Consider the following 25,865-nt stretch of genomic DNA (forward strand, 5'->3'; position numbering starts at 1 on the left):
TAGAGATGCGCCCCGACTTCGCACGGGTTAACAAATTATACACCTAAACCTTCCTCAAGAATCACTCTATTGATAGGTGAAAACCGCATGAAAATCCGTTCAATAGTTTTCGAGTTCATCGCAAACAAACATACAAACACACAAACAGACCCGGCGGGGGACTTTGTTTTATAAGGTGTAGTGATGCTTAAAATAGGTACGAAATACGTATCTAAACTAAGCAGTTTATGAGATGCAGTGGCAGTTGGCGTGCAGTCGGCGTGCAGTTCTCATTCAAATTGCAGTCGGCTTGCAGTCCATCTGTATCGGCCCTTTGCGTACCTATATGTCAGTGTTGATACTGTCAGTGACTCGTGTTACGGGTAATGATATACTTTACGGCTACGTTTTTGGCAATAGTGTATGTAATATTGTGATAAAACACCAATACCGCCAACCCTAATATCTTCTAATAGGTTTACCTAATTGGAAACCGTGTGTTGTGTTTGCTTCTAATTAGGTACGTCACCTAAATGACGTTAAAATGGCGCAGCATCGTGCAGAGCTCTGATTCCAATGCCCACGCTCTATTCGAAGGCTGGGACCTGTACTTAGTCAGGTCATAAGTTCTGTCACAAAGGTTTTGACTGATAAAATTTGATACAAAGCTTTTAATAAAAAAATTGCCATGTATTGTAAGTTTGTTTTATACTGATCAAAACGTAATATAATTAATTTAACTTTATTTCCTACTTGCTTACTTTGAGATTGTCGTTAGACGCGAATACGCGGCTGATTGTGAAAGTACGAGTATTACTTCACAAAAGGGAGTAAAAATTAGTGTCACATTAATAAATAAGGTGCAATTGTTTATTTGTATGGACCTACTTCATTAGAACGTTATTTTATCACCAGCATATAGTTCTCCGACAAGTCTGTACTACCTAATATTCTTCAAACTTAGGGTACTTTTCAGTAACACGCTTATTTTTGACTGCCATCTGTCATTGGTTTGGTAAATACATACATGACCATATTTTTTTTTTATGTTATACGACATTTTTACACAAATTGACTAAGCCCCACGGTAAGCTCAAGAAGGCTTGTGTTGTGGGTACTCAGACAACGATATAATATAATATATAAATACTTAAATACATAGAAAACAACCATGACTCAGGAACAAATATCTGTATCATCATACAAATAAATGCCCTTACCAGGATTCGAACCCGGGACCATCGGCTTCATAGGCAGGGTCACTACCCACTAGGCCAGACCGGTCGTCAAAATAAATATGAATGGGCCTTGTAGATTCCGAGAACTCGCCCACGCTCGCGTGACCGACGGGAACGCTAAAGCCGTGTCAAAGGGTGTCGGATGAAGGGGCCTTTGTTTTGCACTCTTGAAACCGCAACATGTGGCCATATTACCTAGTGCAGTGTATGGCCCAAGCTAACGGCACCGACGTTGACGTGACAAAGTACGGAAATCTTAATACTTTTAAACGAGCAATTCTTGTATACCGTAAAACGGGGTGAGTAGGTTTCGCGGGGAGAGTTGGGTTATGAATGGGGAGGGAAGGTTTGAGAGGGGGGTGAGAAGGGATTTTAAGGCTACCTACTGCTACAAAAATAATGTATTCCAATTTAAAATGGGGCTATAGCAAAACGCATAATAAAAAAAAATCGATCCAACAATCTTCCAAAATCACATTTGTATGAAAAACCCTCTCACCCCAAATACGAGGCAGTACGGGATGAGGTGGGTTTTCCTCTTTATCGTCAAAGTTGTGAAATGGAACTACCCAAAATAAAATACAAACTAAAATACAAACGTCCGAACCACTTATTATATACACAATTCAGTTTTCACATGTAAAAATAAAATTTTATCGAGGTTTGAAAGTCAAATTTCACCCAACTCACCCCATTTTACGGTATATATTTGTTTATTTATTGATATATTTCGGGGATCTCGGACGGACGGCTACAACGATTTCGATGAAATTTGCTATATGAGGGTTTTCGAGGGCAAAAAATCGATCTAGCTAGGTTTTATCTCTAGGAAAACGCGCTTTTTTGAGTTTTTATATGTTTTCGAGCAAAGCTCGGACAGCTCGGTCTCCCAGATATTGTCGTATTAAACGTCATAATTATAATTACATTTGCCATTTGTCATTAGTCAATTTGTGTTAGAATGTCCTTATAATATTATGTTATTTATTTGCACATTTTTCCTGTGTTTGTGTATAAAGTTTAAATAAATAAATAAATAATTTTATAGAGATTAACGTTTATGTTGACTTGTTAATTGTCATTGAAAAGTCTGTGTAGAGTTAATTTTAGACCAAGATTTTACAGACATTTAACAATCACATCTTTCATTTTTTTTTTTATCAAATAATATATTTATTTACATACAATATATATACAGTGGTACTACTAAACGAAATTAATAACTAGCTTAAATCTAAAATAGGCCCTTGAGGCATTGTACCAAGGATGCTGGCGGCATTTCCTCGCTGTATCGCAATGCTGATACGTTGTGCGAGGTAGCCGCCAGCTCTTCGGTCACCAGTTACGTCTTTCAATTATCTTTAAACATAAAAATAAAATTTATGAATAAAATAAAAATAATGAGGAATAGAACTCGACAGATGTTGAAGATTTTGTTCGACTTAGGATCCTAGGATATTTTTAGGGTTCCGTACTCCAAAAGGAAAAATGGAACCCTTATAGGATCACTCGTGCATCTGTCTGTATGTCCGACCATTCCCCCCTCCCCTTTATCTCGGAAACTACTGGGTCTAAAATTAAAAAACACGACTGCGAAAAAGCGAACTGAAAAGACAAAAATAATATAGTTGTGTTAGTTACCCAGTCACATGATTGATATTGTTCATTGACTGTACCTGTGTATTTTATTTCAATTGCAGTCGGGGACCTTGATGTATTGACATTTTCCCATTTAAAAGGTCCCCGACTGCAATCGAAATAAAATACACAATTACAGTCAATGAAAAATATCAATCATGTGACTGGGTAACTAACACAACTATATTATTTTTGTCTTTTCAGTTCGCTTTTTCGCAGTCGTGTTTTTTAATTTTTAATTAATTTATTTTATTTTATACTTTTTAGATTTTTTAAACCAACCATATGTTTTATGATTTGCACCTGGCTTTGGACCGCGTGCAGCGCGTCACATACGTCGGGCTACGCCCGACTCCTTTAGTATGAGGGCGCCTCCAGCGCCCAGATTTGGTAAGCGTACAACGTGTCACGTACGTCGACTCTTTTAGTATGAGGGCGCCGAAGGCGCCTGGCTTTGGAACGCGTGCAGCGCGCCACGTACGTCGGGGTACACCCAACGCTTTAAGTATGAGGGCGCCGAAGGCACCCGGGTTTGGTAAGCGTTCAGCGCGCCATGTACGTCGCGCTACGCCCGACGCTTTAGTATGAGGGCGCCAAAGGCGCCCAGCTTTGGTAAGCGTACAACGTGTCATGTACGTAGGGCTACGCCCGACACTTTTAGTATGAGAAGGTCGAAGGCGCCTGGCTTTGGACCGCGCGCAGCGCGCCACGTACGTCGGGCTATGCCCGACGCTTTGAGTATGAAGACGCCGAAGGCGCCTGGTTTTGGTAAGCGTGCAGCGGGTCTCGTACGTCGGGCTGCGCCCGACTCTTTTAGTATGAGAAGGTCGAAGGCGCCTGGCTTTGGACCGCGTGCAGCGCGCCACGTACGTCTGGCTACCTACGCCCGACTCTTTTAGCATGCGGGCGCCGAAGGCGCCTGACTTTGGAACGCGTACAGCGCGCCACGTACGTCGCTTTAAGTGTGAGGGCGCCGAAGGCGCCCGGGTTCGGTAAGCGTAAAACGCGCCACGGACGTCGGGCTACGCCCGACGCTTTGAGTATGAGAACGCTGAAGGCGCCCGGCTTTGGTAAGCGTACAGCGTGTCACGTACGTCGGGCTACACCCGACACTTTTAGTATGAGAAGGTCGAAGGCGCCTGGCTTTGGACCGCGCGCAGCGCGCCACATACGTCGGGCTACCTACGCCCGACTCTATTAGTATGCGGGCGCCCGGTTTTGGAACGCGTACAGCGCGCCACGTACGTCGGGCTACGCCCGACGCTTTGAGTATGAGGACGCCGAAGGCGCCCGGCTTTGGTAAGCGTACAGCGTGTCACGTACGTCGGGCTACGCCCGACGCTTTTAGTATGAGGACACCGAAGGCGCCCGGTTTTGGAACGCGTACAGCGCGCCACGTACGTCGGGCGTCCTAGGAAAGAATCTACAATTTTTTTAGAAGAAATCATTTATCCAGAAAATACCAAGCTGACTTTGCATAGCATTCGCTAAGACAAAGTGTGAAAATATCATCATCATAAATGTTAAAATTAAATAAAAACATACGGTTATTATGATACTTTCACAATCTACCAAAGTTGGTGCAGAGTTAGCTTAGAGAGACTGCATCATATCGATTAATAAATAGAAGCTATATTTTAAACTTTTCGATTCCATTAGCGCAATTTAGAAGGTGTATTAAAAACTATGAGAAGTATACTGTACTTAATATAATAAAATAATATTTTTTTATGATCAGCGGTCAAACCCCTTCTTTTTAATGTCCCATTCAATAATAATATTTGGTTTTATGAGATAAGCTTTTCTTAACATATTTTGTCAATTCTTACTTTCTCAAACTTAAACTTAAACCCACATGTTGCGTATATATTATTAATCGGCTTTCACAGCCGTTCATTTTGATACCCTACTCGATAGGTTTGCACGATATTTTTTTCTAAAGGTTGCGTAATATGGCGTATTAAGTCCGCCATATTGTTTTTATAATGACGTCACATAGCCTATGTCACCCGGGATGACGTAAGGATTCTAATGATGTACCATACGTCTAAATCGGTTAAGGCTATCAGAAGTTAAGGTGGAATAAAGAAACTCACATACATACAAACATGAACGCTGAAAACAATACACTCTTTTTTTTGGGCAGTCGTGTAAAAAATACACAAAATAGTTCTTTACCTATAGATGACAGGAAAACCTATTAGAAATGTGCAATCAAGAGTCGGACTTAATTACTTAGTTTCACGTTCCACATACAAAAAATAGTAATATACGGAACCCTTGGAACGCGAGTCCGACTCGCACTTGACCGGTTTTGTTTTTATATTTACTTAATCATAATATAACCCATACTGTCTCGGTCACCCTGTATTTTGGCAGCAGCAGCTGAGGGAACAGTTTTATGGGAGCTCTAAGATACCTAAAACCCAGATTGTTGTCAAGGAAGAAACAGATCCCTATATGTCCCGAGGGACAACTCCTAAATAAAAGGTATATCAACCTGACACGTATCCGATTTTCGCCGAAAGTTCAATCAATTAATGACGGTCAAAATCGATTACAGAAAGCTAGGTATTTAACGAACGAACAAGCGACGTAGGTATTTATAATTACCTCATCTATAGATGGTGAAGCAGATCTTGTCAGTAGAAAAAGGCGGCAAATTTGAAAAATGTAGGCGCGAAGGGATATCGTCTCATAGAAAATTTGAATTTCGCGCCTTTTTCTACTGACAAGATTTGCTTGACCATCTATATTTATCTTATCTTACCTCAACTATTATAAAAAATACTAAAATCCGCGAAAATTAATTTACTTCTGATGCGGACTAACAATTCGGAAGCCTGTATAAAACTATCTTCAATTCTTTATTCGAAGGTAATGTCGATTTTTCTCCCAAACGATTCATTCTTATTCTGAGAGAAATGTCGCCAAAGTAAATTTTCCAGTGAACTGGCAGCATTGCAAACGGCAGGTTAAATATAGTTCGAATCGGATTGGGTTCATTGCTTAGGGGCTATTTATAAATTACGTCATTTCAAATTAGGGGGGGGGGGGGGTCTGGACATCGGATGATGGTAGCATGACGTAGGAGGAAACGGGGTCATTCGTAGCATGATTTTTGGATGATTTTTGGATGATTTTAGGGGGGGGGGGGGGGGGGGGTCAAAAATCGTCAAAAATCGATGACGTAATTGTGATCGTTTAGAGGGGGGGGTGGGGGTAAGAAAAATATCACGAATGATCACGATGGGGGACGGGGGGTCAGAGATGATATCACGTGTATTTTTTTTTAAACGGGAAAGCCAAACAAACAGCAATATTACTCAAAAATTTAATCAGATAAAATAATCCGCTCTATTTTATATGCGTATTTACCCAATAAAAAACCGCACCACCCAATCGCACCAACTTTAAAACATTCATAATAAAAGTTCGCATCGGCGCCATGGCCTTGATTGCTTCTAAGGGTACCCGCATCATAAGTATCACGTTAAAATCTCCAAATATCACCAAGGGGGGGTCAAAAATAGGCCAGAATCAGAATCAGAAAATGATCACATGATTTCTGGACGACCCCTTACCCGTTAGCCGATAGGTAATTCGATTTAGCGAAGAATACATGTGTCACATACAGGAAGGCGGACGTTAATTTATTACGTAATAACGTTTTTGGCATTTTTATTTTTACCTGCCCACGGGTAAGGAGTAAGTTTCTAAAAACTTTGTCTTCCTACGTAGATTCTCCTTAGTTTTTAGAAATAGTAGTTCGGGAAATAAAATACAATTACATATATCTATGCGACTAAGTTTCTTGAATTCGGTCAGCGTCAGCGTCGACCACCTAATAGGGTATTTGACAATTTTTAGGGTTCCGTACCCAAAAGGTAAAACGGGACCCTATTACTAAGACTTCGCTGTCCGTCCGTCCGTCCGTCTGTCTGTCTGTCACCAGGCTGTATCTCACGAACCGTGATAGGTAGACAGTTGAAATTTTCACAGATGATGTATTTCTGTTGCCGCTATAACAACAGATATTAAAAACAGAATAAAATAAAGATTTAAATGGGGCTCCCATACAACAAACGTGATTTTTGACCAAAGTTAAGCAACGTCGGGCGTGGTCAGTACTTGGATGGGTGACCGTTTTTTTTTTGCATTTTTTTTCCGTTTTTTTTTCATTATGGTACGGAACCCTTCGTGCGCGAGTCCGACTCTCACTTGCCCGGTTTTTTTTTATGAATGGTATCAATCGATCAGGTTTGTTTTTAGGATCAAATGTCTGTATGGGATCCATTGTCTTATAGCAATACAAAAGTTACTAATGATGGTCAATGGCACCCGCACTTTACTCACGAAAAGCTTCTAACAAAATGGCAATACATTGTGACGTCACGATGTAACGTTAGAGGCCGTTTCGATGTATGGAAAACAAGGAAATTGCGATTAGGTCGGTGAAATATAGCGTTTATGTATATTGTTGGTATACAATATTTTTTTAATAAAATGTAAGGAATCGAACGGTACCATTATATTTTTCCTATTTGGAAAAAAAAAATATTTTAAACTTTGATGTCATGTATTTTTTTATTATTCCCATTTATTTTTTTAGTCTCCAATTTATTGTGAAAAATTGCTCATTTTCTATCTATGTAACTAGATTTAGTTTTACAATTCAACATGTGTCAACAATACTATTGTATGAACTGCTAATTGTTTAAACATGGAGGCCTTGTTGTACCTACTGTCCTAAACTAAATTTTGACGGCCGGTCTGGCCTAGTGGGTAGTGAGTGTAGTGACCCTGCCTGCGAAGCCGATGGTCCTGGGTTCGAATCCCGGTAAGGGCATTTATTGGTGTGATGAACACAAATATTTGTTCCTGAGTCTTGGGTGTTTTCTATGTATATAAGTATGTACTCGTATTTATCTATATAAGTATATATATCGTCATCTAGCACCCATAGTACAAGCTTTGCTTAGTTTGGGTCTATAAAAAAAAAATACAGGTAAAATGATACGTCGCGTCGGTCATGCTTAACGTGAATAAGGGTTCAAAGGGGAACACCTATTGAAACAATTGTGTCTAACACCATACAATGGAAACAATAGCTTGTACCTATATCGTACAATAAGAGGTACTCGCTGGATGCGGGTGGCGCAAGACCGGTCATTGTGGCACTCTTTGGGGGAGGCCTATGTCCAGCAGTGGACGTCTGGACGTCCTCTGGCTGATATGATGATGATGATATTGTACAATATAACATAAGTTGGATAGGTATTAGGTACCTATATATACGTAACATAATTGAGGATGGGACTGTTAAAAAACATTAACTCGGATATACACAGAATAAAATAAACTTGAACCTTTTTGCACTTTCTACGATTTTTCGAAATTGAAAAATGAATCAAACGAGGCTATTGAGATATTATTATTATAGAGAAGCCATAATAAACAATGAAATTGTCGCAATTGCACCCTGACCCGAACAAAACGTCGTAAGCTCCGTAAAATTTATGGCGCTTACGCGTTTAGGTCGCGAGACTCACGCTCCGCTTCTATGGTTTGTTGTCAAAACAACATCAACTCAGGGCGCAAAATACTGGTTCTCTGAGCCGATTCTATACGTTAGTAATAATAGTTCAATGAACGAGGCGCTTTCATTTTTAAAATATTATAAGTGACACATATCATGTAGATCATTCATATAAACTGCATTTGGTTTGATATTTCGTAAAAAGTGTCAAAATTTACTTGTCCGTCTGATTTCTTAAGCTGAGGAGGACTGTTTGCGAACGATACGGGAACAGATACGGGTAGTAGTAAGATTTTTTTGATTACTATTATAAGAGTTAGGAGCAAAAAAGGTTCCATAAAATTTTTTAAAAGTCCTAACTCTTATCTAATCCTATCCTAATCATAAAAAAATCGGAAAAAAACAAACTAAGGACAGCCTGGAGATAGGTACATCAAATTACGTAAACGTACATATTTTCTGTCATGTTAATATCCAGAGAGGAAAATGGAGACAAAGTTTGTATGGACCAGCGCTCACGTGATGTCGTCCCCTTTCCTCTTAAGTATACGGACAGTAGACAGAGACGCCTACACAAAGATCTCAGTGTTGATTTGCCAGATTGGTGTAGAAGCGTCACGAAAATGAAAAAATATTTTCATTTTACAAATTAACTAGATAACGCGATTTGCGAAATCCATTTGGTCTGTCCGCAGCGAGAATATTAACGAAGTCATTTTATTTTCCTGTAATTTATTCGTGCACTACCTGTTTCTAAAGCTTTATGTAATTTATGCATGTCTTTTATGAGAGTGTACCTAACTTCGATTGTATGGGAGCTGTTTTTTGGCGGCGGGTTTGTGTGACTCAACCTCCTGAGACCCCAGGTACAAAGTTTTGTACATATTCCACGAAATATTCTAAACTTTAATTGTATTAACAAAAGGTTCCAAATTCAACAACAAAACAACTGCGTCTGGGTGTTAGGAGGTACGGTAGTTGGTAGTCATGTGCGACTAACGGACTAATTGGCACGTAACGCTCATGTAACGCTAGTGTCTTAGTATTCGGCATGATTCAGACACCATTAAGTACCAATTGGCATAGTTATTGACTTTTTAACCCAAAGGGTAAAAACGAGACCCTATTACTAAGACTCCACTGTCCGTCTGTCCGTCTGTCACCAGGCTGTATCTCATGAACCGTGATAGCTTAGACAGTTGAAATTTTCACACATGATGTATTTCTGTTGCCGGCATAACATGCCGATATAACAAATACTAAAAAGTACGGAACCCTCGGTGGGCGAGTCCAAATCGCATTTGTCCGGTTTTCTTCTTTTGGGAGAGCAATGAAGGTATACTTTTTGGAAAGGTTAGATGTCTGGCGTATACCTATACCCGTCTGGCTTTTGAAGAATTTAGAGTATTATAAAAATTATAAATTGAAAATGGTAATTGGTAAAGTACTGATTGTATCTTGTGAACGCAGCAGCGATTTAGTGACATCAAATTAGTATTTTGGTGCGAAATTAATATAGCCGGTCAAACAACTTTGTCAGTAGAAAACGGCGAAAGATTCAAATTTTCTGTGGGACGATTACCCTTCGCGCCTATACACTCTTTAGCCGATTTTTTCTACTGACGGAAATAGCTTGACTGACTTTAAATCACATTTTCTAAATAATTCTCTTATCATTAGAATCGTGCAACAGCATCATATTTATATGCCCATTAAATTAACGTAGTTAAATTACTTTTACAGTACATAGCTATTTTCCCGCACTAGTGCGTAAAATAGCACTTTTCGTGTGTATGTCAAAAGTTTAAAGGGTCATATGTACTGTAAAACGTTGTACGATACACGTGCGAATAGGTAAATCGCCACTCGTTTCGAATTTCCTCTTTTCTGCATTTGTATCGTAAATAACTATTTCACACCATGGACGAAATAAAGCACTAGAAAATATTAGAAAAACCTAGACCCCTGTTATTTTCAGACACAATTTCTATTTAATAAATCCGAAAGAACTATAAAAATTAGGTAACTTGACCGTGACGTTATTGTTTGGTTTCTGTTTCGTGAAAAAAGAAACAGAGGGCCTACCGCGAAAACCGAAATTCGCAAATTACGGGGATCTTTCTCTTTTACTCCAATGAAGGCGCAATTAGAGTGACAGAGAAAGATGCCCGCAATTTGCGAACTTCGATTTACGCGGTTATAGCCCTGATTTGTCTAGTCAGTCCACAGCCCTATTCGCACTCATTGAGTGCTCTCCCTTGTTACTTATAGTTCGTTTTTTTAGCATTAGAAAAAAGGTAAGCGATCTTGACATGTCTTTTAATTGTAAAACGCTTTTTAAAAATCAGTAACTATTACTTATGAAAGCAGAAGAACATAAATGATCGTATGATTCATAATTGTTGCAATATTTACCGTGATTTATTTTTAAAACGTGTTTTTCAATAAAAAGACGCATCAAGATTGTTTACCTTATTTCTAATGCTAAAAAAAACGAACATTAGAAGGTGGGGATCATTCGTGCGTGTTCGTAAGTGTTGACACGAATAAAACTCGTACAAAATGTGAGCAGTGTCTGACTGGCCTCAGTCACTTGTTGATCGTTAAACACTCTTAATTTATAGCTACGAATGACGTCGCTGAGTGCTTAATATGAATTAACGATTGATAATAAGGTCGTTAACATGTACGTTTAAGTAAACACCTATACCTGTAAAAAGTGTTTTTATTATGTTTGACCACACTCTAAGAGGTGAGTATGTAAGTCATACTGAACAACTTGGTGGATATGTAGGGCCTACTGAACATCTTTTTTTTTTTCTTCCTCGCGTCCCGGTATTTTGCCACGGCTCATAGGAGCCTGGGGTCCGCTTGACCACTAATCCCAAGAAATGGCGTAGGCACTAGTTTTTACGGAAGCGACTGCCATCTGACCTTCCAACCCAGAGAGGAAACTAGGCCTTATTGGGGTTAGCCCGGTTTCCTCACGATGTTCACCGAAAAGCGACTGGTAAATATCAACTGATATTTCGTACATTAAGTTCCGAAAAACTCATTTGTACGAGCCGGGGTTTGAACCCGCGACCTCCGGATTGAAATTCGCACGCTCTTACCGCTAGGCCACCAGCGCTCTAAACACACAACACAAACAAACACACAAACAGAACTCAAGGTAAGCTTATTAAATATCTAAACGACCGACATGACGAACAGTTTATTCCATTTTAACTAAGCAACCCTAAAAACCACACCTACTTAAATATAATAAATAGGTAATATCGGTTCCACGTTTAAAATTGTGAAATATGTTGTACAAAGCGACACGACTTGAAGTTCACTAACGCCAAGTTTCAATCTAAGTTATCACATACCTTTTTACGCAACTTTTTCTATTACCCCTCCACACACGAGTTTCTGAGCGTGGTAGTCTTTTATTGGTGTCGATTTTATAAAATTCTGGTAGGAGAAGGCCCTTTGTAAATCTACTTAAGATTATATGTTTTTCTTTCATATAGTAAGGTTTGTCTAAGATATTGAGTACAGTGTGGGCGCGAGGGGATCCCGGAGAAAGCAAAAAAGGCTAGGCTATGGTCATTATTTGAATAATTCGCCTGGATAGGCAAAAAAGTTAGCTCTCAATTTGTATTTTTAAGTTTAGCCTTGATGAACCTAAATAATTTCATTAAGGTAAGCCGGTTTCATTGCGTCAGTAGGGGTTGTGACTTCATTTCAAGTGGACGGTAAGCGTAAAGGCAGTATAAGGTGAATTTTCACTAGTGACACTCTCTAAACGAATTAAATAAAATGCATTTAAAATTTTAACTTACCCATCTCTAGTAATTCTTGAGAAAATAATGACATAACAGCATCATTTTTTTCCCGTTACACGAAGACAAATGGGAATTAATTATATGATGACAAAGAGGGAAACACCCGTTACATATTTGACAATAATTTGATTTAGTTTTTAAAAATAAGAAATAAGTAGGTAAGTAATTATCAATTAGCGAGACACTAAACATTTGGTAAAGTAACAAATCTAGAGAAAATTAGAGTTAAAATGCTTAAGATTACCTATAATTAGGTAGAAAACTGAACCCAGACCTTTACGATAACACAGATAAAGCAAATTGCAACATAAAAATACCTACTAGATAAAGTAATGGTAGTGCACAAGTGCAGTCCTATTGTTTCTTGAAAAATTGCATAACATTGCTCGTATATTGGAAATCTTGCCACAATGCGAGTTAGAATTACAATTCCTGCACCATATTATTTGTTTCCTGTCGATTTCCCGTTTCTATTGCAAACTGAATTATCTGTATGTGCACTGGAAAACTCAAGCAGGATAAGCGATACACAGCTCAGGCAGGATAAGCGACACCACGTGTATTTAAAAGGCATCTAGCCTACCACCTATTTTGTAACTAACGTAAATTTAAATATACTTTAATGTTGTTACGTTTTACAACACCAAATTATCTTATACTTAATAAGGTGAATTCTTTTATTTTCTTTTTTTTTTTACTTTTGTAAGGATTTGATATGTTTTCTGAAAGAGCTACGTATTTGTATGATTTCATGTACATATATGTTTTTTTTATCATATTTATATAAAGTTATATACTTACTGAGTATAATTGCATGAATTCTATAGTAATTTAAATTGTATTTTTCTTATTTACTCGTAATGCATGTTAATTATAAGATGTAATAATGTTTTGAAAAGATGTGTCCCGCCGAGTTTGTTGCCGGTCCCGTATTGGGATACCCTCCTCCAATTGAGGGGGTATTTAAATCTTCTCGAGGCAGAGGTGTACGGTTGGAGCCGGTATAGCTTTATTTGACGTTTATAAGCGCATTGTAATATGCCTACTTGAATAAACTATTTTTTATCTTTTATTTTTTATCTTTCACCCCTAATTTTCGTAACTCTTTAATTATGATCTGTTTAACGAAAATTTTCCTTACTATTGCGGGCCCCAGTGACTGACACTTCGCTAACACGATTTTCCGGTTAAGCCTATCCGGAAATATAACATCGATCCCTGACAGTTGGAGGCTTTTCCTAATTTGACATATCTAATTTATCAGTGTGATATCGGATCCGGAAAATAGTGTTAACGCGCATTTTTATTCCTTATTCATTTATTTATTCTTTATTGCAAGGCTCTGGAAAGATAAAATGAACACCAAATACAATTTGAAAGATTGGTTCCAAAAGCAAATATTGTATTGTAATGAGGAAAAATGATAAGGGGCTGTAGGTAACAATGACAAAAAACCGGACAAATACGAGTTGGACTCGCCCACCGAGGGTTCCGTACTTTTTAGTGTTTGTTGTTATAGCGGCAACAGAAACACATCATCTGTGAAAATTTCAACTGTCTAGCTATGACGGTTCATGAGATACAGCCTGGTGACTGACAGACGGACAGACAGACAGACGAACAGTGGAGTCTTAGTAATAGGGTCCCGTATTTACCCTTTGGGTACGGAACCCTAAAAATCCTTTTATCAACAAACCCAAGTGGAAATAGTAGTTTGTGTTACAAGGGATCAAAATGATATAAGGTAAGTACCCCTATTAACGACCCCATTAAAATTGGCATTCATTACCGCGGTATGTACGAAATAGCGTTTAATAAGAAAGCTTATTAACTTTCTTTGAATCTAAGAACACAGAAATAAAGCCTTATCTTTTGACTGTCGAATAAGTATAACATCACTACGAAAACGTCCCGCAAAAAAGTCGAAAATCGTAAACCAGCGCATCAGGAGCGCAAGATTTGGTTGCTCCATACTAACACGCAACACCTCAAGTAAGTAAACGCGTATTCTATTTAGTGATTAGCGTAATAATAGTAAATATTATGGAAAGACTAAGACTTGAGATTGATTCTTAGTTATTATCTTTATGATTCCCAAATACTTTATTTGTGATATTTGCTCGCCAATAGGAAAAAAAATGGAAATTAAAAACCTCGGTGTTAGGTTCCATTTTCTTCGTGTGACACCTAATTTCGAGATATACCTCGGTAATAACGGAAACGGTATTTTAGATTCGAGCGATCTTATTTCCGTCAAGGGCGAACAATGAATCCTGAGCGTAATGAGGGATTCAAGTGTTAACGCCCAAGACGAAATAATTTTGATACCGTGTGACACATACTGCTTTTCACATCAACTATGAGGAAAATAAAAAAATATTAGTGTTGACACTACAGTGAAGCGCTGGTGGCCTAGCGGTAAGAGCGTGCGACTTTCAATCCGGAGGTCGCGGGTTCAAACCCCGGCTCGTACCAATGAGTTTTTCGGAACTTATGTACGAAATATCATTGATATTTACCAGTTGCTTTTCGGTGAAGGAAAACATCGTGAGGAAACCGGACTAATCCCAATAAGGCTTAGTTTCCCCTCTGGGTTGAAAGGTCAGATGGCAGTCGCTTTCGTAAAAACTAGTGCCTTCGTCAATTCTTGGGATTAGTTGTTAAGCGGACCCCAGGCTCCCATGAGCCGTGGCAAAATGCCGGGATAACGCGAGGAAGAAGGAGTGTTGACACTACAGTGTTGCCACTTTTTAATTTCTACTCGTTTTTGCCAGGCTGTACATACGATGTTCATAGTTAATTATATTAATATTTTATACTGGCAATGAAATGTCGTTGAAGAGAAAATTGCCACTTTGATCCCTCCTAGCAGGGAAGAAAACTCCATTTTATGATTAGGTGATGTGAAAAATAAAAATACGAGTATATCGGATTGAAAAATGCTTGCGTCGCATTCACGTCTTCATTTCCATGCATTATTTAAATTTTGATCGGCGTTTTTATTATAACAACGGTACGGAGTGAAACATGTCGAGCGTTCTCGACTTAAAATACGTGAGTGACACTGACACGTTCTTAATATATTTAATATGTACCTATGTGTCTCACGGAAGTTTTGTTATTAAAACAAAAACCAATTTGAGACTAATTGTATTATTTTATCTCGTCATTTTGTATTTGAATACAATTTGAAGTGCAGTCGTAATTAAAACGGTGGTACGTTTGTAATTGTAGGCCTTATTTTTTGGTGTTCAGTAATTTTTTTTGATAAGCATATTTTTTTTATACAGGGTACCTCAGTATTTTTTGGTGGTCATTATACTTGTAGCCATTTTTTTTACTGTAAGTACATTTAATGAAAATTGTGATGAGCTTTTATCTGAACCGTTGTATCCCGGCGTGGAAACATACAAATGTAACTTATAATGGATACAACGCTGTTTAATTAAAGTAGATATTATTGCTGTTAATGGTAACAAGTTTGTAGTCAGAACAGCCGTTACACATTCTAATGCTTTCCAATAACCATTACGGACTCTACTGGAAAACGGTAATAATATTAAGAAATGTTATTATTCGAGTGGGAGGCACCGATCAAAAGGTCAAAGAGGATAGTGAACGCCGGACGGTCGCTTTTCCGTACAAACGTAGCCCCTATTTTCCTCCCTGGATATTTACATTATTGGACAATATTTTTACACAATTTATTATTTATTAGCCATAGCTATGCCCCTTCGTTTAAATTATTAGATTTATTTATTTTGATTAAAATTAGGAGCAAAAAACAAATTCAATACAATTTTTCAATCTCCTAACTCTTACAATAACTAAAAAAAACACATTTAATCCCATCCCATAAGCGCTCCGCGAACGGTTTTGTGCTGAGCTCTAAAAATCAAACGAAGCCCCAGGGGCATGAGCTACATTAGGGGCTGTGGTTAATAAACTTCAAATTGCGTAAAAATATTTGGGAAATGGGGACTATGTTTGTATGTAAAAGCGGTCGTCGCCTTTCGTCTTAAATCAATACAATTTAATTAATTTAGCAAAAAGTTATTATTTTAAGAAGTCAGTAATGAAGGGCTAGTGACCCATTTTATTGAAAAGTGGTACACTACACTTTTATCGAATTCGTCAAGAGCGAGCCACTTTGAGCTTCAGATTTTACCAGCCAAATACATGCAGAACCTTTGTCAAAAGCTCCTATTTAATTTGATAAAACGAATTTATAATTAAAATTAAAAATATTTATTCAATCAAGGGTAAATTACAGATAACATTATAGTATTTAGTACCTCTTTTGAAGTAAATTATTACCTGTTTTAAGAGGTACTGCTCTTCTCTTATTTTAACAATAACTCTTAATTTTATTATAATTTAGATAATTTCATTTTAAATTCTTATTCTTTATGTATTGTTTTATGATTTGACTTATGTTAGGTAATAAATATAAACCCCAGGGAACGCTGTCATGTGATTATCTGTCCACAGGTATTATAATACCTAGTTGTGAACTTTCTTAAATAGATTAAAAATATGCACCTCATACCGGCGATTTTAATAATCCTTCTTTGCTTCACGGAGAGAAACTAAGATGAAAAACTTTGAAGCAAACTAAGTACTAAACCAGCATCGGAGTTTAATATTAATCTGCAGCTAGGTTTAATACTTTTTGTTTTAGCCGCAACCTCTTGCTTGCATTCCTTTTCAATATTAAGTAGATTAACTATTTTCCAAAATAGGTTTACGCAACTTTTTTTCACCTTTTCCAGCTCGGAAAAGCTTTCTTTGTTGTTTAGAGCAATGCATAAAAATTTATTTTATCCAATATACCAGCTAGAGTTTTCGATCTAGCTTTTTCCCGGCCTAGCGCCAGGGTCCAATATACCACCTATATTAGGTATATCATAAAAAAATAAGTAGGTACTTACACCTTTCGGGTGCTAGTTTAAAATGTATTATTTAATAAAGTTCAACATTCAATACAAAAGATTGTAAGGGAAAAACTTATTTAGCTGCGTCTGTAACCCTAAAATACTATCCTATATAAGCACTCGTGGTTTGCGTCTTGACTTTTTTACTTCTTTTATAGAGAGAGGATGAGGAAATTGCAATATCCGATTATGAGTACTAAGAATAATAGTTACGAAGAAATTCTCCTCGAGTTGCCGATTTGGTTCTAGTAAGATTATACTATGGAGAGCGCTGGTGAAAAGTGTCCACATTCGTCACGTCCCTCAGCCATGAGGATACGACAAAGAAGAAGAAGAAGAAGAAGAAGAAGAAGAAGAAGAAGAAGAAGAAGAAGAAGAAGAAGAAGAAGAAGAAGAAGAAGAAGAAGAAGAAGAAGAAGAAGAAGAAGATTATACTAAGGTAGTAAAATATCTTTTTAGATTTAAGAAGTTAAAATACTCAAAAACTGGCCAGAAGAGGCGCTAGATCGGGAGTAATGTAGATCAAAATACATTTGGGCTCGTTGAGTTTAACTTTTTAACCTTAATTGTATAAGTAGAAAACCGTAAGCGCAAAATAGAATAAATACTTGTAGCTAAGCTAACCGCTTACAAAATGGATCCGATTTCGATGGTATTATGGTATTTGTATTTATTATACTATGTACCTATAGTTACAAAAATAATTTAAACACTTCGTTTTAAAATTAATAGAAGAAATAGCATTTTATTTCTATATTGCGAAATTAAAAATAAAATCATAGTAGTTTCAGGTAAGAAACCAAGTATTGTTTTTTTATTTTAATTATATTTCCAATACCTGAAGTAAAAAAAAACTACTTTGTTAGGCAATTTGTGTACATTACGGTCCTCGATAATTTCCTTCTGTAGCAACTAACTGTTGCATGAGGCTCCGCTACGGTCCGCTTTTACCCGATCCCGACAGTTTTATGAGGCAATAAGTATCCAACAACCAAATAAGGGGAAAGAGAAGAAGAGAAAGACCGAGAAAAAAATATTTCAAGCAAATAAAAGAAAAGGTTCAGGTCGTATCATACCAGAAGGTTAAGGAGTTGGCAGAATATCGGATGAGTTGGAAATTGCTCCACCGATAAGAGCACTTAAATATAAAGAAGAAGAGAAGAAAAAGTATCCAACGTGGATAAAAGGAAATAATTAATTGGCACATATCTCGAAAATGCTCCATTTTGAAAATTAAAAATGAAAAGTTCTAAGGTAGCTGGTACTCACTAGGAAACTTGATTGAGTAGTGAAAATTGTTTTATTTTGAATATCAACAAGTATGCTTAGTTAATTATTAACTTATTAGGTAAGTATATTTTATTGTGAATATTTTAATGGTTAAACCAATAAAATTACTAAGGTTTCCATTATTCATTTTATCACAGTAATATTTTTAGAATGTTTTTAGGGATATTTTTTCACAACTTCTATTCCGTGAACTTATTATGTGTAAAAGTAAATATGTTTACTATAAAAGAAGAAAACGATTGACAATAATTGAACAAATTAAAAATATTTAAAGAATCAGTTGAAATAAATATTTGAAAATTATAACTACATTTGAATAAAAAATCCCTTGCACTTACATAGCCACTTATTCTTTTATTTCATATACACACCTTAATATCCTACTAATTATAATGTATATAATGTACGTTTTTGTAAATGTTTTATTTGCTTAATTTTAATACTAGTTTTCCACAGGCACTATTAGGCTCGTTGCAAAGTGCATCTGACGAAAAATATATATTGCTTTAAAAATCACCTATTTATCATAGTATTTATTTCTTGTTTCTTAAAAAATATGCTAAGACAGCCCTGATTCTTCTTTCAAAACAAACATCGCTTTTTTCTTTAAAAGTTATCAAAACTTTAAAATTATTTATTCTAGGATACTTTTCGGTCTTAAAATGCTATGTACAAAATTAATTTTTCTTCTAAAAAATCCTGGTAACTCTACTCCTCACTCATACTTAATATAATTATTTCTTTCCGTCAAAACCCTGCACAAAGTTGTCTAAGTTACGAACTTACCTGAAGAATCACAACGCGTACTGCACGGCTAGGGCGGCCGCGCGTATACTGCCTCGGGACGGGCGGCGCCGCCTTATATAGCCGCCCATAGGCGTAGGGCGGGGGATGCACTATGCTATATACATTCATTAAATGCTAAAAAGGTGCTAATTATTGCAACTTCATTAACTAACCCACAAATAATTATGTGATTCAGCGAAGGATTAACTAGGCGACTAAGCTTTGAGCGACTAAAGTCGGACCAAAATAACTGCATGCCCCAGGTGACATTAGGGTTCGTCGAAAATTGATTAAGTACCTATTTTATGAAAATATTGTAAATATAGAGTATGTATCTGAACGAAAAGCAATTACTCAAACCCGTTAATGTTTAGGTCATACTGAGCAACTTTTACTATGGGACCAACTCCGAAATCGCGAAAAAAAATTGACTCTCCCATAGGAAATTTCAACATCAGACCAGCAAAATGTATGATATGAAACATCCAATTTTTTTTCCGCGTTTTCGGGGTTGGTCCCATAGTAAAAGTTGCTCAGTATGACCTGAACATTAACGGGTTTGAGTAATTGCTTTTCGTTCAGATACATACTGTATATTGTAATTGATTGATGTAATAAACTAAATAAACGTAGAAAAAAACTATGCATGGGTAAACCGTATAGCTATTGCCCAGTTAAGGGTCGCAAACAGAATGACATTAAAAAAAACATAGAAATAACGTAGTAACTTCGTTTTTATTGCTATTTTCTTATTACCTAATAAACCCTTCTATAGATAATTAACAGTTTTAAGTTAAGTCTTACGTGACATAGAAAACAAAGCAACAAAATAAAAATATTGTAAAAAGTACAGTTATTGCCCAGAGCCCACAGTTATTGCCAGTACCACAGCACAGTGATTGCCCAGTAACTTAAAATCATAAATCACAGTCTAACTTGACTTTCAACATAAAATTGAACATTATAAACATTTTATTGAAAAAAATATGGTTAGCTGAAATAAAATTAGTCAGAATCGTCACTGTTGCCAGAATCTTCCACTATGTAACAATTATGGCACATGAATAAATTTAATTCAGTCCTGTCGGGTATATGTTCCTTATGCTTCCGTGGAATGCATCGCACGTGAAAACTTGCCGAACAGGAACTGCAAGTCAATCTGCTCGTATTCTTTTTCATATTAGTACAACAAACTGCACAAATACTATTTTTACCGGGCTTTATAACTATTTCTCTTAAAACGGTTATCCGTTTAGACTCTGGTAATTGCTTATTGGTTCTCTTTTTGCCCTTACTTTTAACACCCATTTCTTTTTTTATCTTTTTTAGTATAGGTTCAGATTGTTGCTCAAAATTTTGAACTTCTTGGTGGTCATTGTTTCCCGTGTTTGTTGTTTTCCGTTTCAGATTTTTTTTTCCTTCTTTAGTATATTGAGTTTCAACCGGATCATTCATAATAAATTGTGCGTTATCTATGATTGGTTTTTTATTTAATTGTACAGTTTTTTATTTGTAATTTCAGTCTTTTTATTCGTTTTTTCTTTTTTTTTCATATTTCTAACTAACTTCTTCTCTTCTTTTACTTTTATCAAATTTTCTTTTTCTACTTGTTTAGAATGTAGAGCAGCTTTATAATTTTGGGAGCTAATGGCATATGGTTGTCTTTCAGTTTTCCTTTTCCATTTTCTTACTGGCGTCTCTGGGTATGCTAAATATTCTCCTAAAGAACATTTTCTTTTTACAATTTTAGGACTTGGCAACAGACCAGACGACTGTACCATGACAGGTTTGGACGTTCCGGGTATAGGAGAAGTAAGGTCTAGTGAATCTAGTGATAAAGCATCTTCTGTTTCATTAAATGTGTCTGGTATTTGAAAAACTAGCTCACTATCTTCTTCAACGCATCCTTGTTCATTTCTTTGTGGACTTGACAGCTCAAGAGTTGACTTCACCGTGACCACAGAAGGCGTAGACTCAAATTTTGACTTCTCGGGTACGGTGGAAGTAATATCAAGAGATAAAGCACCTTCTATTTCTTTAAAGTCTCGTGTCTTTAAAGCTAGCTCACTGAAGTCATTTATCTCTGCAACACACTCTTCTTCATTTCTTTGCGGTGATACATTAGGAAAATCTACTACTTGTACTGCTTTGTCGCCTTTTTGCGATGTAACAACTGAAGAGTCTATTCCTTCTTTAGTGGTACTCATAACTTCCACGTCGTGATATGCTTGCCATATTTGGAACAACTTATTCAAGTGTTCATTACTCTTTTGACAAGGCAAATTCTGACTACGGTTTTCAAAGTCGTTGGAAAGAGTTGTTCCGATGATCTCTTTGAATTTTGCGTAACTTAGCATTGCAGAGTCAGGTATCATTTTATTTTTTTGCGATGTGACATTCTCGTTCTTGTCTCCGAGGCATTTATTATAATCAATCGCGTCCGGGTTAAATGGATACAGGCCACAGGCTTTAAAACCGTTCACTAATATTTCAGGCCTTAAACTGGTTATGACAGTTTCATTAAGCACAGTAGCAAAATTCAATTTAGTCACGCCTTGATTATTATTCTCATTTTGCCATTTTCTGACAGTTTTTTTCCATCCCATCTTTAGAGGTCTAAAAGCAGCTACATCGGCGGGCTGAAGGATTCTTGTAGCATTCGGATACAATGCAATTAACTCAATTTGAAGGTGAGTGCAAAGTTGGCTCAAATGGAAATTTAAATGCGTTTTATGGCCGTCCACAAAGAGTATAACTGGAAGCTTGACATTATTGCTGACCAGATAGGGATGAAACACATTTGCTATAAATTCATAAAAAGTTTCCGTAGTCATCCATCCTGAGTCAGACTTTCCGATTCCCCATCCGTCCGGTACAGAATCGCTAATTTTTTTGATAGGCATTCTTTGATAAGGATAAATAACGAACGGACAACAGACTTGTCCTGCGGCAGAAAAGGTGAACAAAACTGTTATAGATTCTTTGGCTTGAGATTGTTCAATATTATATACATTTTTAGCACCTTTTTCCGCTAACACTTGGCCAGTTTTAACACAAATTTGGAAATTTGTTTCATCTGCATTAAAAATACGATTTGGATCATTTAAAATGGGAGTCAAGTCTTTTTCTTTAGCATAATCGCTGATTTCAGCAAACCACCCTCTTATATCTTTTTCCGAGACATAGGAACTTGCTTTTGATACTCCTTCTGATGTTCTTATTGTCAACCTCGGATGTCTTTTCAAAAATGCCTTCCACCAACCATCACCGGGTCTATTATTTGTAAATAAATTAGGACGAGGATTTTCCACTAGAAACTTTTGCACTGTATCTAAAATATCTTCTTTATTTCGAGGAAACCCTTTTCTGGCCGAGATTATTATCCATTCCTCTAGTTGACTTTCTTCGGAAACAGTTAATACCGGTGATGGCCCTAGACTAGTTTTATGCCCGGGATTTTCAATGTAATACCGAAGACTGGTCCTTGGAACACCGTAATTTTCAGCAATTTGTCTTGTAGACAACTTGTTGTCAGCATCTTGAACAGCTTTGATCGCATTCTGCAAATTTTCTTTTCTATATTGTACTTTTGGTGTTTTTGGCATACTGAAATTAAAACAATAATAACAATTTAGATATTGAATACTCGTACTCCATGGGCACTGCAAGAATGGAATTTTTTCATCACACTTGTTTTCTAAATGTGCTATTTATTGCACGCATGCGAAGCGGGAGAAAAGTTTCATTTTTCTCCAACGGCAGGAAAAGTACTTTTTTAATACAATTGATCAAAAAGTGTACTTTATATAAATGTTGTTCGACACACGTGCGGAAGTGTCATTTTCACTCGTCCCGAGTTTTGACCCTCGCCTAAAGGCTCGGGCTAAGAAACCTCGGGACTCGTGCGAAATGACACACTTCTCGCACTTGTATCGAAAACTACTATTTTAAAGTGCTAAATAACACACACGGACCACGAAGGTTTAGAGACAAAAAGACAAAAATTCGTTTAAAATGTAGATTTTAAAAGATTGATGTTTATTATTCCATTTGTGTAAGATTGTCCTATAATATTTATTTATTTATTTATTTTCATATTTTAATAAACATAATTTTAACAACCGTTTTGAAATATTTTGTACGATTATCGATCGTGGCTGTTTGCCATAGGGTCGGTGCCTTTCATACTAAACGTCAATTAAAAGAACAAAATGGCGGACGAATGTTTGAAATGCCACCGTATTTAACCGAATTTACGTTAAAAATTGTGTTTTTCCTTAGAAAGTGTGATGAAAAACATTGTGTATATCACGGGCGGTAAGGAAATTACAATTTCGAGTCAATAAAAGTCCTCCATCTGCGGTGTTGGACTTTTAACAGCTTCTCGAAGACCTATTGACCACACTTAATAAGCAATGTAATTATTATAAATACAAAACACGAAAAATAATCTACCGTGACGGCTATTGCCCGGGCAATAACTATAGTTATTGACCTATGGCAATTACTAAAACTACGGTGGGCAATAATTAAAAATGTTCAAACTTTGTTACAGCGATTGCCCACCGGTAAAATAACCGTTTAAATACTAAACTCAACTCCGACGTATATTTAAAACTACGAAATTACTATTAATTTAATCACAAAATATGTAATTACATGGGAATATCAAATAAAAAAATCTCAGAATAAACTTTGAAGCAAGTAAGTCCTTAAGAAAATCATTTAAAAATTTACCTGTTTGAGTAACACGTTCACATGTATCGACAAAATCCGCCATTACTGTTGGTTTTTTTTAAGTGTTGACAGTTTTTATTTTTAAAACTCTTCTATATTATAAACAGCGTCATCTAGCAAATTCTACTATCACAAAAATGGTACAAAACAAACAACAGAGAATGTCGTTTTAAAAAGCGGGCAATCACTGGCGGTGGGCAATAACTCCCTGGTTTACCCTATTTACAATGACAATGGAAATGTCAAATTCAGTATAACGTTTATAATGAGACTTCCACACTATTCCGTCAAAGTCGGTGGTTAATTTGCAGAGATGTGAAAAATACTTTATAAAAAGTATTTAAATACAAAATACAAATACTTCCTTGATCTTCTCTTGATCTTCTTTTGAAAATACAAAATAGTTTTTGCATTTGTATTTAAAATACAAAATACGAAATAGGTATTTTCAAAATACTTTTTAAAAATACAAATACTTTGCGATAAAAGGTATTCTGAGTAGTGAATACCTAGTCTGAATTAAAAAGTATTACTCGGAATTTCCGAGTTAAAAAGACTTTCTTTATTCTTTGAAATCATCTTCTATCTAAAGTGCAAATTTCTAGTTGTTTGCTCATATTAACCGGTAGGATGTACGGATGATGGTTTTTAACGGCCAATTTTTAAGCATTATTTTTTTTTTTTTTTTTTTTTTTTATTATTATTCAAAACATTTATTTACATACAATATATATACAGTGGTACTACTAAACGAAATTAATAACTAGCTTAAATCTAAAATAGGCCCTTGAGGCATTGTACCAAGGATGCTGGCGGCATTTCCTCGCTGTATCGCAATGCTGATACGTTGTGCGAGGTAGCCGCCAGCTCTTCGGTCACCAGTTACGTCAACCAGACGCTTCGCGATTTCTGCGAACAACTTATGCGCGCTGGGACCCCATGGACCTAGAGTTTCAACACCAAATGGTACAAAATGGTACTCTCTACCGAGGCTCTTATATTTGTTACGTTTTAGAATTTCAGCGCTTTCCGCCGCTCCGCCCGCTTTTACAGTAGTCCGTTGGAGGTGGGACGGTGCCAGTGTGTCTACGCAGGTAGCATCCCACACCAACATCCGTCCCAAGCTCCAAGGAACTAAGGACACTCCATCGGGCCTCTTGCCATCATCTCTGATAATGCCAGTCGGCTCAAGAAGAGCAGGCACATTGATGGTGGCAAGAGACCGACGGACTAAGTCATTAAGCGACGCATGTCTCGAAAAACGGCCTGCACTTTAGCATTAATTTGTAATGTTTTACAGCTAGTATAATGCCTCTCGTTAGTGTGATGAAAACGTCTCGTTTGTGTTTCACCAGGGCAGAAAAGTTTGTTCTCCTCTCGTGCCTTGAAACCCTCGCAACACTCAAGATTTTTTTTAACCACTCGCTACGCTTGTGGTCATGTGCGACGTTACTAAACAAATTCAACAGTTCCATGTTAAAAGAATGAGAGAGTTGCCAGGATTGTAACATCAGAAGAGATTGTAACTACCTACATTACCTACTATAAAGTATTTTGTATTTTGAAAATAGAAAATAGGTCCCAAAAACTATTTCGATTAAAATACAAAATAGTTTTCTTCAAAAGGTATTTAAATATGAAATACAAAATAGGTATTTTGCATTTTGTATTTGCATTTTAAATACCTCTGTTAATTTGTAATCGCTATTTAGTTGTTCCACGGCAAAAACCGTATGTAGCGAAAAGCGTCTACGAACAGAGAACCCGCCGAGCGGGATGATGGCAGTGAATGTGAATTCCGACAAGAAATTGAAGAAAATTATTGAGGGCGCCACTTTCTACGCAACTGTCACATTTTTGACGCAAAATGCTTAAACATGGCAACAATTTAGTA

General features: G+C 36.8%; 1 protein-coding gene across 1 annotated transcript in view; it reads right to left on the minus strand.

The window, feature by feature from the left end:
• LOC134794765 (allatostatin-A) overlaps nt 1-19,278 on the minus strand; it is a 124,322-nt gene extending 105,044 nt beyond the window's left edge. Inside the window, exon 1 of the mRNA XM_063766549.1 lies at nt 19,235-19,278. The gene's annotated coding sequence lies outside the window, so the exon portion shown is untranslated. The remainder of the gene's footprint in view (nt 1-19,234) is intronic.
• Between the last annotated feature and the right edge of the window lie 6,587 nt (nt 19,279-25,865).

The sequence above is a fragment of the Cydia splendana genome, chromosome 11 (genome assembly GCF_910591565.1).
Source record: "Cydia splendana chromosome 11, ilCydSple1.2, whole genome shotgun sequence".
Classification (NCBI taxonomy): Eukaryota; Metazoa; Arthropoda; class Insecta; order Lepidoptera; family Tortricidae; genus Cydia; species Cydia splendana.